At 42.0% G+C, this 16,963-nt stretch overlaps 1 long non-coding RNA gene across 1 annotated transcript in view; it reads right to left on the bottom strand.

Moving 5' to 3' along the window:
• Positions 1 to 16,733, bottom strand: part of LOC129145423 (uncharacterized) — a 40,955-nt gene extending 24,222 nt beyond the window's left edge. Inside the window, exon 1 of the long non-coding RNA XR_008550959.1 lies at positions 16,697 to 16,733. This is a non-coding gene — a long non-coding RNA (uncharacterized LOC129145423). The remainder of the gene's footprint in view (positions 1 to 16,696) is intronic.
• Between the last annotated feature and the right edge of the window lie 230 nt (positions 16,734 to 16,963).

Below are 16,963 nucleotides of genomic sequence, written 5' to 3'. Positions count from 1 at the left end.
CATTTATTTCCATGAAAGAATTAGTAGGGGGTTTAGACAGAAAAGGGGATTGGCATTTAAGGGGGCATTTAGCTGCTTCATTGATTCCTATTTCATTTCAGAGCGTGTGACACACGGCTGAGGTTTGTCAACCTTTCGTTAGCCCAGGTAATTCATCACAGCTAAATATCATATATTTGAGCTATGAATACATACCCACCATTTAGCATGAACCGAGTTTCCTTTGATTTACAAAGGGAATCACTGAGTGCTCGCCAAATGAAAGCAGCAGTTTATCCATCAGAGGGAGTCCTGTGGAGGGAAAGGTCAGAACAGGGCTTAGAATGTTCCCCAGGGTTCGCTTGCCATCTGAGTGCTGGTTTCTCCAGTCAGCAGCCTCGCCTGCTTTCCCTTGATCCACAAAAGTCTATCTCTCATCTATAATTACCCCTTTGTCCCTCCCACACTTAGAGATGACAGCAAAAGTCCCATAGCTGGAAGGGACGCAGGCAATGACCTGTCTGAACCCCAAACATTGCACTTTGCAAATGCAGCCTTTTCTGAGAGCTCGGTCTGGCATCAGGACAAACCCCGATCTTCCAGACTCATACGATTATTTGGACAAACATGACAAGCTCCTGTGTCCAAGAATGATCTGTACAGAGTGCCCCGTGAAATTCTGCCAGGTCCCTGGAAATACACACCCTGAGCTTCTGTCCTGGAGCAATGGGCCTTATGTGGTGCTCTCCTCCTGTGTCTGTCCTGTCCCTTTCCTATTTCATGTCCATTGTAGACCACAGGCCCTCCTCTGACTGTCAAAGAGCCACAGACACAAAACTGCCTTGTGTTCACTCACTAACTACAGGCCAGGCTACCTGGTGGGTGCCAACACTGCAGGCGCTAAGGCTGCAGACCACAGCCCAGCCGTGGTCTCCACACCAGGAGCACACAGTCGTCTACAGGGGTGCCCTGGAGCAAGTATATATGTGGAGAAGGTATACACCGGGAGCAGGTATACACCTGGAGCAGGCATACACCCCAGAGCAGAGTATGAAATGGTAAGAAATAGGACTGGTATGAAATAGTAACAGAGTCCCGTGATGGAGCCAGGGCGTGATAACACATAACGCTGGGTAGAGGGAAATGCATGTCTAGCTTTCAGTCTGTGCCATCACCTTGTCAGAGCATTTTAAATAGCTCACTAGTTATAAACTGAAATTGTTTACTTACTTTTACTTCTCTGTGAGATTGTGACACAGACTTGAAACAGCTGAAGTTATTCCACCTATCCAGAATCCCCATAAGGATAACACTTTTATATTTCTGTTAAGTGCACATACATCTTTCCTATTTATGCTCAACAAGCCAATGTAGGCCTATTTGCCTGCATTTTGTGCTGAAATGCTTCCTTCTCCCCAATCTGTTTAGACATCTGCACTGGAGCCTAGGAAACTGACAACAGTTCTTTATAGATTTTGCTTATTTTTTTTTTTCCTTTCTCTCTCTCTCTTTTTCTCTCCTGACCTATCTCCACTTGAAAAAGTGACTCTCTGATAGAGTCTGGGGAGGTTTTTGATTATCACATCTGGGGGGTGGGGGTTTCTGCTGCTGTAGAGAGAAAGAGGTCACAGTTCACAGGACAGCCCCCCAGAGCAAAGAGTTATTCAGGCCAAGGTGCCTGTTGCACTCAGATTGAGAAATCCACATTGACATCGATAAGATATCAGTCCATAGATTGATGACACCAACAAAATGATCACAGCAATTTTTTAAAGCAAGACATCAAGACCTTTACTCTGGAAAGATAGTGTTGTCCTCAAACAATAGAGATGGTGACAAATATAAACCATAAAAGCTAGTCCCATTTTTCATCATTCCCATATATGGATCATCTCTTTCCTTTGAGTTACACAATAATCCCAGGAAGGCAGAGGAATATGCAGGGTAAGTGAGAGAGTTATACAGGTTCTGGGGCTGGGGTCTGACATGGAACCCGAGACATGCCAATGACCAGCTGGATGGCGCTGGTCAGATTTGCTTATACACGCTCTGCTGCAGTTTGCCCTTTGGGAAAGTGGGAATATGGACAAGTACCTCACAGGGTTGGTGCAGGGATTAATTTTGACAAGCTATATAAAATCTCTGACCCAGAATAAACTCTCAGTAATTGCCAGTTCCCACTCATTCATATAAAAACTTCTCTTAATTTCCAATCTGGGTCTTATACCCTGGTTCTTTGGAACTAGCCAACCCCTACTAAAAACCAGCAAGTACCTAATGAGAAAAAAATTCTGCTAATAAGATTCCTGGCTTGTATTTTCAGTCCCCAAGGGATCTGGCTCATTCAGATGGGGTTTACAGGAGCAACTGAACTGAACTCTGCCCACTTGTTACTAATAAGCTTGGGTGTTTATATATTCAGATCACTTCCACGTTAACCAGCTGAGAAGTCTAATGGCCCTTCAAGGAGTAGAGGTCTCAAGAATGGTTAAATGCGAGTCTGAAGGCAAGAAGTTGGAGGCAAATATATTCTAACACAGCTACAATTGGTATACGTTCTGGAAAATGACTGAAAATGTGGTCCTGGGGCAGAAGCACTGAGCCAATGTTGGTGAGTCTAGGTCAGGGCCAAGCTCATTCTTACATATCCTGGGGCCTCTTGAGCATTCTGTGGAAATATAAATGCTCCAAAAAATGTAGCCCCTTCAAAATTAGTCTCCTTCCAAATAGACTCACAGTTGACGGGAGCTGATATTGGTCAGCAGCATGCTGTGTCAAATTCAAAAGTTTCCTCCTTAGTTTTAGTAGGAATGTGTATGGCTATATTATTCAAGTGTTATTTGTAAGATTCCAATCATCTTTGCAAACCAAATTGAAATTTCCTTCAGGCAGTTTGGCAAAATGAATCGTAATGTGAAATTGCAAGCCTTTTGACCCAGGAAGTCCGCTTTTAAGTATCTTCTTTGCTGAAATATTCAAATAGACATGCAAGGATTCACCCACAAGAATATTCCTTCATGATATTTTTTGTAATAAGAGAAAATTGGAATAAATTTTAATACCTATTGGTGGCAAATTTGGTTAATAAATGTTGGCCCAGTCATTCAATGGAGTACTAAATTAAAATCAATAAACTAGCTCTATCTGTATACACACAAATGCAAGAATGGCTATGAAATATTGTTGCATACAGAAAAGCAAACTTTAGAGCAATATATACAGTAAAATCCCATTTTTGGTTTTAAGAGAATTTATATCCATAGAAAAGTCTAGGATGCCCCAAGGTAGCACTATAAAATTTTCACAGTGGTTAAATCTGAAAAGTGATTTATAGAAGGGAGGAAGATACAGAGAGATACTTTGTTTTCTATGCATCTATATTGTTCATATTTCACACTAATGATATTTTATGATTTTAAATAACTCCCCCTCTTTCCATTTTGCACACATGTGCCAATTCACACACAAGACACACACACACACACACACAAATAGATATAGTAGTTCATCTTTATAGCAATTAAACCAATATGAATCTTTAACTCAGTCAAGCTTAGATTAGGAAAACAGAAACCATTATATATATTCCATAAATTAAAGGTTTTCATATAGTAAATTAGGGGCTTACCTATGAGTTGAAAGAACTAGGGAAACAAAGTTCATGTAAATCAGCATACACAATCTGTCTGAAGCACCAAAGTACTCAAGAGCTAACTGAGAAACTTCTAGAATTGTCAAAATCCTCTGGGAATCTCCCAACAAACTTTAAAATCTATAGCAGCAAAGGGAGTCGTTTTCAAGAACTTGCAAAAAGTTCCTATAAATTTTCGGGTATCTGAACAACAACTGCCACAGTGCTATAATGGTCTCTCTTCATATTCTGCTTTGCATGTCTTATATGAGTTGCCCTCATTTCGGCACAATATATTGACGGGAAATATGGTCCCCAGCTTCCTTTCTCTAAAACAGACGAGACCTTAAGAAAGAGTGGTGGTGATGGTGAGTGGACAACAGATAATCCAATGGCATTTTACACAGAAATAGAAAAAAAAAATCTTAAAATGTGCCTGGAATCACAAAAGATCCCAGATAGCTAAAGCAATCTTAAAAAAGAAAAAATAACAACAAAGCTGGAGGTATCATACATTTGGGTCTTAAACTATATTACAAAACTATGGTAATCAAAACTGTATGATACTAACATTAAAAACAAACAAATAAACCAATAGCACAGAATCCAGAGCTCAGAAATAAGCCCACGTATATACAATTAACTAATATTTCACAAGGAAGAGAACCAAGAATAATGAATGGGGAAAGGATAGTTTCTTCAATAAATATTGTTGGGAAAATTATCCACATGCAGAAGAATGAGACTGGAATATAATCTTAAACCACTCACAAAAATAACTCAAACTGGATTAAACTAAATATAAGACCTGAAATAGTAAACACCTAGAAAATAAAAATGGGAAAAAGTTCCTTGACTTTGGTTTGGACAATGATTTTTTTGGCTATAACATCAAAACCTCAAGCAACAAAAGCAAAAATAAAGTGGGGCTATATCAAACTAAAGAACTGTTGCACCACAAAAGAAATGATCAAGAAAATGAAAAAGTTCTGGAAGCACTCAGTGGTTCCCACCTCCAGCTGGAGAGGTCAAAGATATGTCTTCAGGTACCCATTGCTCTTTTGTATATAAATGTTTTTCTCCTTATCAAAAGGACCAAGTACTAGACTGAAAATTAAACAAGGCAGTAACCTAAGATCAGAGAGGCTAGAATTGATGTTCCTTAAGGAAATACTCAGGAATAAGTTCTAGAGTATTATTGTTTTATAAAACAAGGCAAGAAAAGAAAATGAACAGATAGCAGATGGAATGAGAGAAAATATTTGCAAACTATATATTTAATAAGGAGTGAATACCCAAAATACAAAGGAACTCATCAGTAGCAAAAACAAATGATCTTAAAAAAAATGGGAAAAGCACTTGAACAGACAGATTTTCAAAGAAGATACAAATTGGCCAAGAGGTGTATATGAAAAGTTGCTCAGCATTATAATCATCAGGGAGTGTAAATTAAAGCCACAATGACATTATCACACCTATAATGAAAACTATAATGAAAACTGTGAAGATAAGAGATAACAAATGCTGTTTACAATGTGAAGGGGAACTCTTGTGCAAGGTTGATGGGAATATACATTGGGCAACCCCTGTGGAATGTGGAAAACAGTATGGAAGTTCCTCAAAGACTTAAAAACAGAACCAGTATGTGATCCAGCAATCCTACTTCTGGGTATATACATGAAGGAAATGAATCTTGAAGAGATAACTGTACCCCTATGTTCATTGCAACATTATAGCTAAAAAAAGGCAGCCCTAATTCCACTTTGTAATCAAAACGCTTTGCCTTACTTCTTTCATTCTAAAATGAGTTCCCTGGACCTGCCTGATGGCACAATAGGTTAAGTCTCAGCACTGTGAAGCAATCCCCAGCCACTGCTTCTCAAGTTTAATCCCTGGCCAGAGAGCTGGCCCATGGTGCAGCAGACCTCTCCAGTCTCACCCGCTGCTCCCCTCAGCAGTGTATTTCAGTCAGTCCTCCTGTTCTGCTCCCCACTCTGTCGCAGGTGAATCCTCTCACCTCCCTTCACCTCCGGCCTACACCCCAGCTCTTGTATGCATAAATAAATAAATCTTTAAAAATAAAGTAATAAATAAATAAAATGTGTTCCTGGTAGAAAGATAGATTGTGCAGAATATCATGGGAAATGAGGTATTGCAAAATCCAGACATGGTAGATCAAGCAGGAAATATCATTGCCCTTTCCATGACAGTCTTCCAAGAAATGAAGCCACATCATCAGGAGTTCAGGTTTAGTGTCTGTTGTTGTCCACTTGGGCACTCATGTTATGTTGCCACCTGCTTGTTGAAAATTCTCTTTTCCTTTGTGGGCATTCCCATGAGTGTAAACACATTCATGCCCCATGCCCATTCTGAGAGGTCCATCCACATATCTCTTCCCCAGACCTCCTCGTCACCAATGTTCTAACTGTGTTTGATCCAAGCCCTTGACCACTAGCCAAACTGTCAACACTGCCCAGAGATCACTGGCATTGAACACCAGCAGTCACCTGTCCTTCCAAAGTGAATAACCGGTGGCATGGCATGGCCCAAAGTCCTGTCCGCTGGGAGGAGTTCCCTTTCCTGCTGTTCCTCAGGAATATGCGAGTAAGTCTCTAGGGCTGCAGCATGCACTTGGGGGTTGTGCCAGCCAGTCTCACTGTTTGCCATCCAGGAACCACTTCACACACCTCTTCTCTGTTCAGAGAAACCACTGTTATTCCGATGTTCACTGCAGTATGCTCAAGGAAGTGGGACGCAACCTCAGGTGAGAATCATGATTGCTGTCAGCTCATCCAGGTAAACCCACTTCTATGTGCTAGTAATTGATTTAGAGATGTTTACACGACCCGATTTCAGCCAGTGGGTGCCAGCAGGACTTTTAGGAGAGATTCTTTTATCCTGATAAATAGAAGACATGGATGAAAATGTCTCTTTTACATGTCTTTCTTTATTATCATTGCGTGGTGATTTTGAAAATATAGGCAATAACCAGCTATGAGAAGGAAGGCAAGAGCAGGCCAGAACCCAGATGTCATTGAACCCAGATAACCAAATGGACAATTGCCTCCTTCCTCAATACGTGCCATGATAATCCCCCAATTTTTGAGTCAATTTAGTTAGATAGTCTGTTGTAACTGAACGATACCAGTTTTAAAGTATTCCCCATGTTCTACTTACATTTTTTATTACCTTGTCATGTGGACTTTAGACAAACACATGGTTAGCAACTTTGCATAATTTGACAATACATGTGAGAATGGAAGTAACAAAACAAGGAGAAAAGAAACAAAAAAAAAAAAGAAATTCAGGATGAATTGTTTTTCTCTGGGATTGGAAAGAATAAGAGGTCACTGTTCATCACTCCATATCCCCAAACACACACACACACACACACATGCTCTTGCACACACATATATGCTCATAGACAAAGTTACACACATACATATACATAAATACATTCACACACACATTCGCACACTCATACACATGCATACACGTACGCACTTACACATGCATACGTATACATGCAGTCACACTCACACATACACACACACACACACCCCACTGTGTCTCTAGAAGAATCTGGCAAAGAATGTGTTCCTTTCGCTTCAGAACCATGACACAGGCGAGGCTGGGCCGGACAGATGAACTGAGAAATGTGGGCAGAACCGACACAAGCATTTAAGGCCAGTCAGAGGTTTGAGCAACGTGGTTTACATGGAAAAAGCCTCAGCAGGGGCCCTGGAGCGGCTGCACTCTGCGGTTCTGGGCTGAGCAAGGAGACTGGAAAGGCAGCTGTCAACTCAGTAGCAATCCACCCCTTGTGAGCCCAACCGGCTGCGCCTATGGAAGACGAGCAGATAGTGCTGCTACTGGGAATTTTATTTTTTGCCCTACTCCTATCTCACATTGCCCCGAAATGAACTGATGAACGCAGTTGCACAGTTTATACACTTATCTTCCTCGAACAAGAGCAATGTGCTTTTGCAAAAGGCTTTGCCCCGCGTTCCTGGTGAATGGCTGTGTCCTGCTGGGCAGAGGCAGGAGCTGTGCAGCGCGGGAGAGAGCTCCTCTGCTGCCACCTTCCGATGCCAGGGGCGAGGCACAGGGAGCGAGGGGGAACCTAGGATGTGAGTCAGCCCCTCTTCCCCCCAGAACCAAGATCCCTGTGGAGAGCCCAGAACTGCGCTCAGCCCCCTTAGTCCCTCCCCTCTGCTCCAGGCCGCCCATTCTGGGTGACCATGCAGCAGCCTCGCAGGGACGAGTGTCCTGAGCAACTGGACAGCAGCCAGATTGAGACTCTGTGTCCCTGGGAAACGCTGAGCTCTCCAGCGTGACTTAACGCAAGGGGACTGGAAACTTCACTTCTTGAGGTTGGTAGCACAAAAAGGCATTTGGATGCAGGCGTTTCCACCCCCACCCCCAGCCCCATGAGAGTCATTTCCAATCAGGACATATTATTAATATGTTCCCAAATGTCCCAAAGTCTGCAAAATCTGGGGATAGGCATGTCATATCATGTTAAGTATTTCTCTTAATAAAACTTCTGTGCAACTGACCTTACCTCCCGCTAAAAAGTAATCACTCCAAAGGCTGAGTTTTCACTTGTGCCAATGGCTGTCAACTGTTTTCCCACAGGAAGTTTCCCTTTGCCTCGTTGCTTTCATGCCCCTGCTCTGAACCACAGGAGAGTCTCGTCTTTCCCAGTTAATAATTGCTTGGAAAATCTATGCACATTTTATTATTTCAATTTTCGACCATAAGGCAGGGCTTCCATCCCGTGAATCACTTTAAATTATTTCTCCAATTCTAACATTTTCCCAGTTATCTGAGAGCTGAGCCTGGAGTTTTGGGTGCTCTCTCCTTGCTATTACATGGAGAGGGCAGGTGAACTTTCCAGATTTCCCTGCACATATAGCCCTCACCTTGAGCAGGTAGACTAATCACAGACGGGCTGTTTTCACAACTGGCCTGACCAACTCCATCTATGTTGTCTCACTAAACTATTGGATATAAAACCTATGCCTATTTCTCCATTGATTCGCCCCATCCCCTGCCTCCCATCAGGATTGGAGCTTGGCTCTGTGTCCTTGGCCTCAGCAGAAGGATGAGGTGAGGCATACCCTGACATCCTGACCTTGGTGCCCAAATCCCCGCACCTGAGAGTGGGAAAATAAGTGCAGATATGGAGAAGACATGTTGGAGAAGTATGAAGGGAGGGTGCTTCCCTGGAACAGAACCCTGAGAGCAGCTGAGGGGAGGAGGCGGAAGGTACTTGCTGGCAACAAAGGAAAAGGCCTTTGGTCCCAGAGTAACAGTGCCTTGGTGACCTGTTTAAGAGGAAAAAGACACTGGTAATGTCAGCACACAGACATAGGCACAAAGATGACAACTGCACAGAGGCCCCCCCCCCAGCACCCCAGAATTCTCTATTGCCCAAGAACTTTCACAGGAACTGGTGGGTTGGGCACATGTCCAAAAGATTTCAAGTTAAGTATTTCATGAGCAGTGAGACAGGAACTTGATGTCAAAGTTAAGTGGTAGAAAGTAAAGTTCAAGGGTTTCGCTGGTGGTGCAGGGGTTAAGTCTCAGCGCTATCAAGCTATTGGCAGCCACTGTGGCATGAGTTCAATCCCCGGCCAGGGAGATACCCACATGGCACGGCAGACCTCTCCTGTCTTGCCCACTGCTCCCTTCAGCAGTGTATTTCAGTAGATCCACCTGTTCTGCTCCCCACTCTGTCTCTGGTGAATCCTCTCCCCCCCCCCCTGCACCTCTGGCCTACATCCCAGTTCTTGTATGCATAAATAAATAAAATAAATCTTTAAAAAAATGAAAGTTCCATAAATTATGAGCCCATATTTATGGACCAAGATTCAGGTCACCCCACTAGGTTCCAAACTGACCATGTCTTCATGTAACTGGGGGTCACTCAAGACCCTCTAATGCATCTGTCCCTTCATTGCTAGAAATAGAAGGGTAATATCATTTTGTCTTCATGCCCAGTCTATTCCCAAGGCTTATCACACAGGCTGCAGACAGCTGATGGCCCCCAAAATATTTGTTAAATAATTCTTACAAGATGAACGAATACATGTATGCATGAGTGTCTGGGCCAATTTTATGTTGCTGTGAAAACTAAATGAAATAATATGTGCAAAATCATTCTGCACTCTCTAAAGCCCTTCACAAATGTAAAGACACAGCATTATCATTCCCTCCTTGATTTCTACCCTCTACTGTTGGTAGTGAAAATTGATTACCTATTAAGTGCTGAGTGAGAAGGTTAGCCTTAATAATTTCATTTGGCTTGCATACAGAAAGCTCAGTTCCTGCTGTACCTTGAATAATCAGATATTTCAGATCCTCTCTCCCTTCTTCTGCCCATTCCAGCCAAGGGTGCCAAATCTTGCCTCCTATATATTGGATCAAAGATCCTGCCATGTCAGTTCTGATCAAGAAAATGTCACATTGGAGGAAAGGAAGGTGGCTGCACCTTTTTCAACAGATGCAGGTGAGTATGCTGTCCTATGTTAACAAATAATTCTTAAGAAAACCAAATATGGACCTCCCTGGTGGTGCAAGGGTTAAGCCTCAGCACTGTGAAGCTATCAGCAGCCACTGCAGCATGAGTTTGATCCCTGGCCAGGTTGCTGATCTATATGGGGCAGCAGACCTCTCCTGTCTCGCCCACTGCTCCTCTCAACAGTGTATTTTAGAAGATCTGCCTGTTTTGCTCCCCACTCTGTCTCTGGTGATTCCTCTCACCACCACCCTCCACCTCTAGCTTATACCCCAGCTCTTGTATGCATAAATATTTTTTAAAAAGGGCCTCCCTGGTGGCGCAGGCAGTTGAGCAACACGCTGTGAAGCTGTCCGCAGCCTCTGCAGCACGGGTTCGATCCTGGCCGGCCAGCGAGAATCCCACATGGCATGGCAGACCTCTTCTGTCTCGCCCGCTGCTCCCCTCAGCAGTGTATTTCGTCAGTCTGCCTGTTCTGTTCCTCGCTCTGTATTTGGTGAATTCTCTCACCCTCCCGCACATCTGGCCTGTACCCCAGCTATTGTATAAATAAAAATAAACCTTAAAAAATGTATTAAAAAAAGAAATGCAAATACATTATAATTTCTCATTATTATAGACCTCCTGAGTGATTTCCTTTGTGGCAATGATTTGTTTTCAAACACAAAATCACAAATGGTGTACAATGAATGTCAAAGGATATTAAGAGAGTGCCATTTGTCTTAACTGGATGGCACCTGTCACAAAGATGTCAAATGAATAACTAAATGGAAACAAAATATTTCCCAACTTTATGTAGTAAAAGACCTCGTAATAAAATTATGAGTTGGAAGAGACATCTCTTCAAAGTTGATCTAGCCCTTTTTTATTCCTTTATCTCATTTAAAACCATCCAAGAGTTGAAATGTTAACTCACCACTTCCTGGCCCACTCTAGATTTTAAAGTCAATCAAATATCACTGCAGCACATCCTTAGTATAAGAAGCTGATTGGTGTGTTTGCCAAACCATTTAGAACAATGCTGAAATACATTAAAAAATGGTCTCTGATGTCTGCTGGAGAAGAAGAAGCATTTGGAAACACAGACACACCTGTGCAACCCACCAAATGGAAACACACCACAATTCCACATGTAATATTCTACATTAGAAACGTATAACTGCTAAAGCATGACAAAGGGAAAATATACTGGGAACTTGGAGCCTAGAAGAGTTGGGAAAAATGAAGACAAGTCTCGGGCAATAAAAATAGAATGACCTCATCACTGAGAAGATGACATTTCTAGAACATCAATTGGCTACAAGGCCCTGTGATGTAGGGTCTACTTCCACTGTCTCACCAAGACCTCACAACCACTCACAGAGGCAGATAGTAGATGAGGAAATGGAGTCTCAAAAACACTAAGTGATTTACTCAAAGTGACACAACTCTAAGTAGCAGAGCCCAAATTTAAACTTTGGGTGTCTAAGAAGAAAGGTCAAGACCATATGTCTGTTATAAGACACTATGGAATTTGAGTTATAAATGTGGTCAAATTTTTATACTAACAGAAAAGTTTTAAATGGTAGGGAGAATATAAGTAAGTGTGTGCACGTTTATGTGTGTGTGCATGCAAAATCAACTTAAAAATCCCAGTTGTAACAATTCTGGGTGTTTAGAATTTGGTAGAAGTGAGCCACTGCTAATCATGCAGACAACCTTTCATTTATGCTAGTTTGAAACTCCACTTCTACTGGACTTTTCACCTTCTTATCTGCGTGATTTCAGCTTGCTGAACAGCATCATTTAAGGTTAAGCAAAGAAAGCACCTGATTTGAATTCTGTCTTTGTGCACTGGCTTCCATTCAGACTCACAGAAATCCACTCCTGACAGCTGAGGGCAAGTAAAGATTCAGTGTTCTCCACCTTGGTCCTTTAAAGCTTAGTCCAACCTCCATTAATTCAGGGAACTGAACCTTAATTATTCCATCAGTAACCTCTGGTTGCAAAGAGGCTCACCCGAGTGGGACAGGGTCCAAGCAAGAGAAAGAGCATCCCCAGGTGGGTGAATGCAGGAATAGCCCAGTTATAGGACTGGGTTATTGGTGACACTCCACCTCACCAAGCAGGAGTAGCACCAAGAAATATCGAGGCCAATCTGTAGCCCTGAAACCTGAGGCTTACAGGGAGGGTCTGCAATGTGGATTTTGAAGTCACCAAAGTCGATGGCATGTGAGGGGACACATAAGGAAACCCAGAGGATGGCACTTTAGAAGGTAATTTCCAACCCAGAAAATGACATCAATTATTTGCTTACCCAAAAGTTGGCTCGTGCATTACCATAATCACATCAACATTTATTGAGGCAGAATTTTTGTTGGACTTTGAGACAAAATAAGCACAAGAAAATATTGGTCCTTAAAGAACATAGACCATTGGGTTAGAGGCAGACAATCTGGTTGAGGATGGTTTTACAGTGCTCCAGACAGGAGGCAGAGAAGCCATGAGGATAATGATGACTAACCCAGCAGAAAGCACAGAAAGAGGAAGGGGCAGAAATTTTTTTTTAATTTAGGAATGAAAAATCATCAGTAATTGGTAACTTCTTAGATATGAACGATTTAAAAAAAAAAAAGAAGTCAAAGGTTTATTCCACAGATTTCTAGTTTGTGGAAAACCCAAGCAATAATGTGAACTTCAAGTATCCATTCATCCAACAATATATTTTTAAATATTTCTTACATGCCTGAAACCTTGGCATCTTTTATCTAATTAAATCTATGTAATAGAAGAGGATAATTTGCAGAGATTTATACATTGAAAGAACAATGTAACCCAACTATTGTAAACAAAGTAAAATGAAAAAAGCAGGTACAATTCATAATAATGAACACCCACCTTACAGCCAAGCACTGATTAGAGACTATGCTTTAGTCTAATCATCAGGAGAACTTTCCAAGGCAACTCTTAGCATCTCCATTGACAAATGAAAAAACTGAGGTTAAAAGGAATTAAATGTCTTGTCCATAGACTCAAAACTGTGAATTGGTAGAGGCCAAATTCAAATCCATACCTGTCTGACTCCAGGCCTCACATCCTCCTTCAGCCCTGCTGCCTCCAAAGAGGACAGGTCAGCCTCCAGAGGAAGATAGGTTGGTATTAACACTCCCTTTCAACTCTCTTCTTTAATCCACAGACCCTCAGTATAATATCAAATTAACCTACATATGTTACCTTTTACTTCAGGTTTATTCATTCAAAAGTCATGTGTTCCTTCACCCTGTCAACGTTTTTGTTTTCCATTCTGTAATCTATGATGTCTGGAAGTTTCTTGTGCCAACTGTGCACACTTTTCCCAACCCTGCACTGGGGGATGTCTCCCTGTTAGCTTGCCCTCTGCCGCGGAAGTTTAAATCGGCTGGAGATGATCCCTGAAGTTCAGGGTTTTCACCATGTGTCATGGGAGAGCTGGTAATGAGGCACTTAGCAGCACACCGCTGTGTATTTGCACTTATAAATATGTGTTTGGTACACAAAAGTCTGTCTGAGGGTTTTAAAATCACTGAGCTCAGGCTTGGAGAGTATAAGATATTCTTATCATCTTTGATGTAACCGGTTGGGTCAGCAGAAAACACTATTGCCACCCTTTAGCACAGAAGGAAATTCAGTCCGTGCACATTTAATTTTAAGACCTACTGATTTATCCCAGGACTACTTTTCTGGCCCAGATTTCCCTCTCCAATAACCTTTGTGAATTTTATATTTCTAAACCATTGCATGATTGGACATTTTTTTCCTTTTGGTAGAAGTTGAGGTTTAGGGGAGGGGATATCATTTACTCATTCGCGAGAGTCTAAGACCCACCCCTTAACAGTGACCAAACTGTCAACTCTTAGAAGAACATAAACAATTATTACACAGGACAGTTACTTAGGATTATGTATCCTGGTAAATCTCCAGGTTGGAATGACCATACTGTGCTTCAAACAATAAGCCCTGAGGGAGAGCAGATGCTTTAGCAGAGCTCTGTGCCTTAGAAGCAGAGTTCATAGCTAGTAGCTGCATCAGTAACAGGGAAACTGTCTTTCAAAACAACTAATAATGCTGCAGTCACAAGAATCTTCCCATACCTCAAGATGAAGAACTATAATTCTCCTTTTCACTGGGGAAAAAAATGTACATTTTGATGAACTATGCAAGCACCCATTAGCTCAGAATGGTGGATTCAAGGAAAGCATGAATATTAATTTGCAATATTTTGAGAGGGACATGTTTATGGCAATTGGATGATTACTTACTGGTAATTGTGTCATAATAATGTTAGTAGTTTATATACCATCTCAAAAACAAATAACCCAGGGAGTTTAGCACTGCAATATCATCAGCAACCCTTCAAAAGCAAATCTTTCTTTGAAGACAAATACCTTCAGGAAAATTAAATGTGAACTTGCAAGAGTTCTGAATACCATAGATACTGGCTCTCCTTGGATAAGCAGGTGTCCAGAGTAGTCTGGTTCATGCTAAGCATTGCCATAACTACACACAATTTTTGACCAAAACCCCAGCCAGTCTCTGTATGCTAAAAACTGCTTTTGATTTTTCAATCATTCCAGAGGTAAAGAGGCAGTCAGAATGGAAAAACGCTGTGGTTTGGGGGCAGTTTTTAAAAACCTGTAGGATATTTTAAATTGGGAATTTCAAAGCTATGCTCTCCAATCCCTATAAGTCATTGGTGGGTGCAGGCAATTTTTTTTTTAAATCCCAGAAAGTAAAAGTGCAGCTGTTAAAACAATAAATATTCTTTTCCAGAAAATAGCACATTGACTGTGTTATAGGTACCCTGGAAAGCAGCCCACTGCCTGCCACCTTGCATTTGAAAGACGGACATCATGAATCACAGGTACGGGACACATGGACGTGTGGGAAAAAGAATGTCCCACACCATAGTCAAAGAAGTTTTTTCATCATGTGTTAAAATTTCCCCAGCCATACTCTAAAGAAGACACATGTGACGCCCTAAGAGCAACCACTTACAGGTCCCTTTCCAGCCCTTTCTCCTTCACTTGCGTGTGGATTGCACAGAAACACACTTGTTATACATAAGCACACGCGATGCCTATTGCTGAAGCTACCAGCTCTTGGTTCTCTTTGATCAGCAAATTCTTTTTTTAAGATTTATTTTATTTATTTATGCAAACAAGAACTGGGGTATAGGACAGAGGTGTGGGGGGTGCAAGGATTCACCAGACACAGAGTGGGGAGCAGAACAAGTGGATCGAGGGGGAGCAGCGGGCAAGACAGGTGAGGTCTGCTGTGCCCTGTGGGTCAGCTCCCTGGTCGGGGATCAAACTCAGGCCACAGTGGCTGGGGATAGCTTGATAGTGCTGAGACTTTAACCCCTGTGCCACCAAGGAGTCCCCTAATAAGCAAATTCTAAGGCTGCTTTTGCTTTAGTCCATTTTCTCCCCTTTAAAGCACACAGTAAGCACCCAGATTTACTCCTTCCCTAACACAGTCAGCTCCGGCTACCCTAACATACTACAGACTGGGTGGCTTTCCTCACAGTTCTGCATCAGGACATCGGCAGGTCTGATTTCTCCTGAAGTCTCTTTGAAGCTTGCAGCTGACCTCCTATCGTGGCCTCTCCTCTGTCGTTGCTCGCTGCCCCCTCTTCTCCAGTCACACCGGAATAGGACCTAACCCTATGAGGTCATTTTACCTCAATCAGCTCTTTAGATGATATTAGAACATGCACTCCAAATTATGCCATTTTGGCACTAGGATCATCTTGAGCTGACGGCAATGGAGGAGAAGCAAATTCAAGCTCACTGCCTCCCTCTATTCACCTCAAAGCAGGACCCAAATTTACAAGGGTGTCCCTCTTTCCCTGCCCATCAGGAAGGAGAAAGGTTAATCCCCAGGGAGAACTTTAGACCTTGTTTGGAGAACGCACCTGCTGACATCTGCACTGCAAAGCTTACCCTAGTTCACCCTGGTTTCCAAGTAGCCTCCTCACGCCACCTTTTTTTCTTTTGTCTTTAGCTGAATACAGTATTTAATCCTGAATTCTAAGCCACTCCAGAGAGCTTCTCATTTTTCTTCAGTATCTCCCAGGTATGCATGTGTTACACATGCTAACTTTTGTTTGTTTTCTTCCTGTTAATTTGTCTTTTAATACAGATGTCTCAGCCAAGAAATCATAAAGGTAGAGGGAAAGTTATCTTTCCTCTGCTACAGCCTTATCTTCTCATGAGGTAACTTTTGGGATTGGACGTTGTTACTTAGGACTTCGACACCTGAATTATTTTAAGGGGATGCAATCCACCCATGAACACTTTTTTTCTTTACCATGGAGACAGTGAGGGGGAATATAAGATTGATAGATAGATGAGAGAGAGAGAGAGAGAGAGAGAGAGAGAGATGATAGATATAGATAGATAGATAGATAGATAGATAGATAGATAGATAGATAGATAGATAGATAGACAGACAGATAGGAAGGTAGGTAGGTCGTAAATACTATAAGGTAAAGTAACCAGAGCTTAAAATTAAATGAAAGAGTTTTTAATTTGCCATCTACTTACCTAGGAGATGTTACAATTTTCACCAATATCCTGTTGATTCCCAGTGATACCTGGAGATACACAGTGATGTAAATTGCATTAGCTACCTCTTTTGTGTCAATCTCAGGCTCTTGATATTACAACCAGAAGAATCCAAAGGGTTCTTCTGATTGCAAGGTGCCCAAAAGAGAGATAAAAGAAGGGAAAGGATGCAAGGCGGTTCCCACTGACCAATTATCTAAATCAGCTGGGAGCTGTAAAACAAAGGCGCCTCGGTGGGCAAGTGGC

Source organism: Talpa occidentalis, unplaced genomic scaffold (assembly GCF_014898055.3).
Source record: "Talpa occidentalis isolate TD23 unplaced genomic scaffold, MPIMG_talOcc4v2.1 talOcc4.11, whole genome shotgun sequence".
NCBI lineage: Eukaryota > Metazoa > Chordata > Mammalia > Eulipotyphla > Talpidae > Talpa > Talpa occidentalis.
The sequence above is the reverse complement of the archived record's forward strand: the minus strand, read 5'-3'. Positions and strand labels throughout refer to the sequence as shown.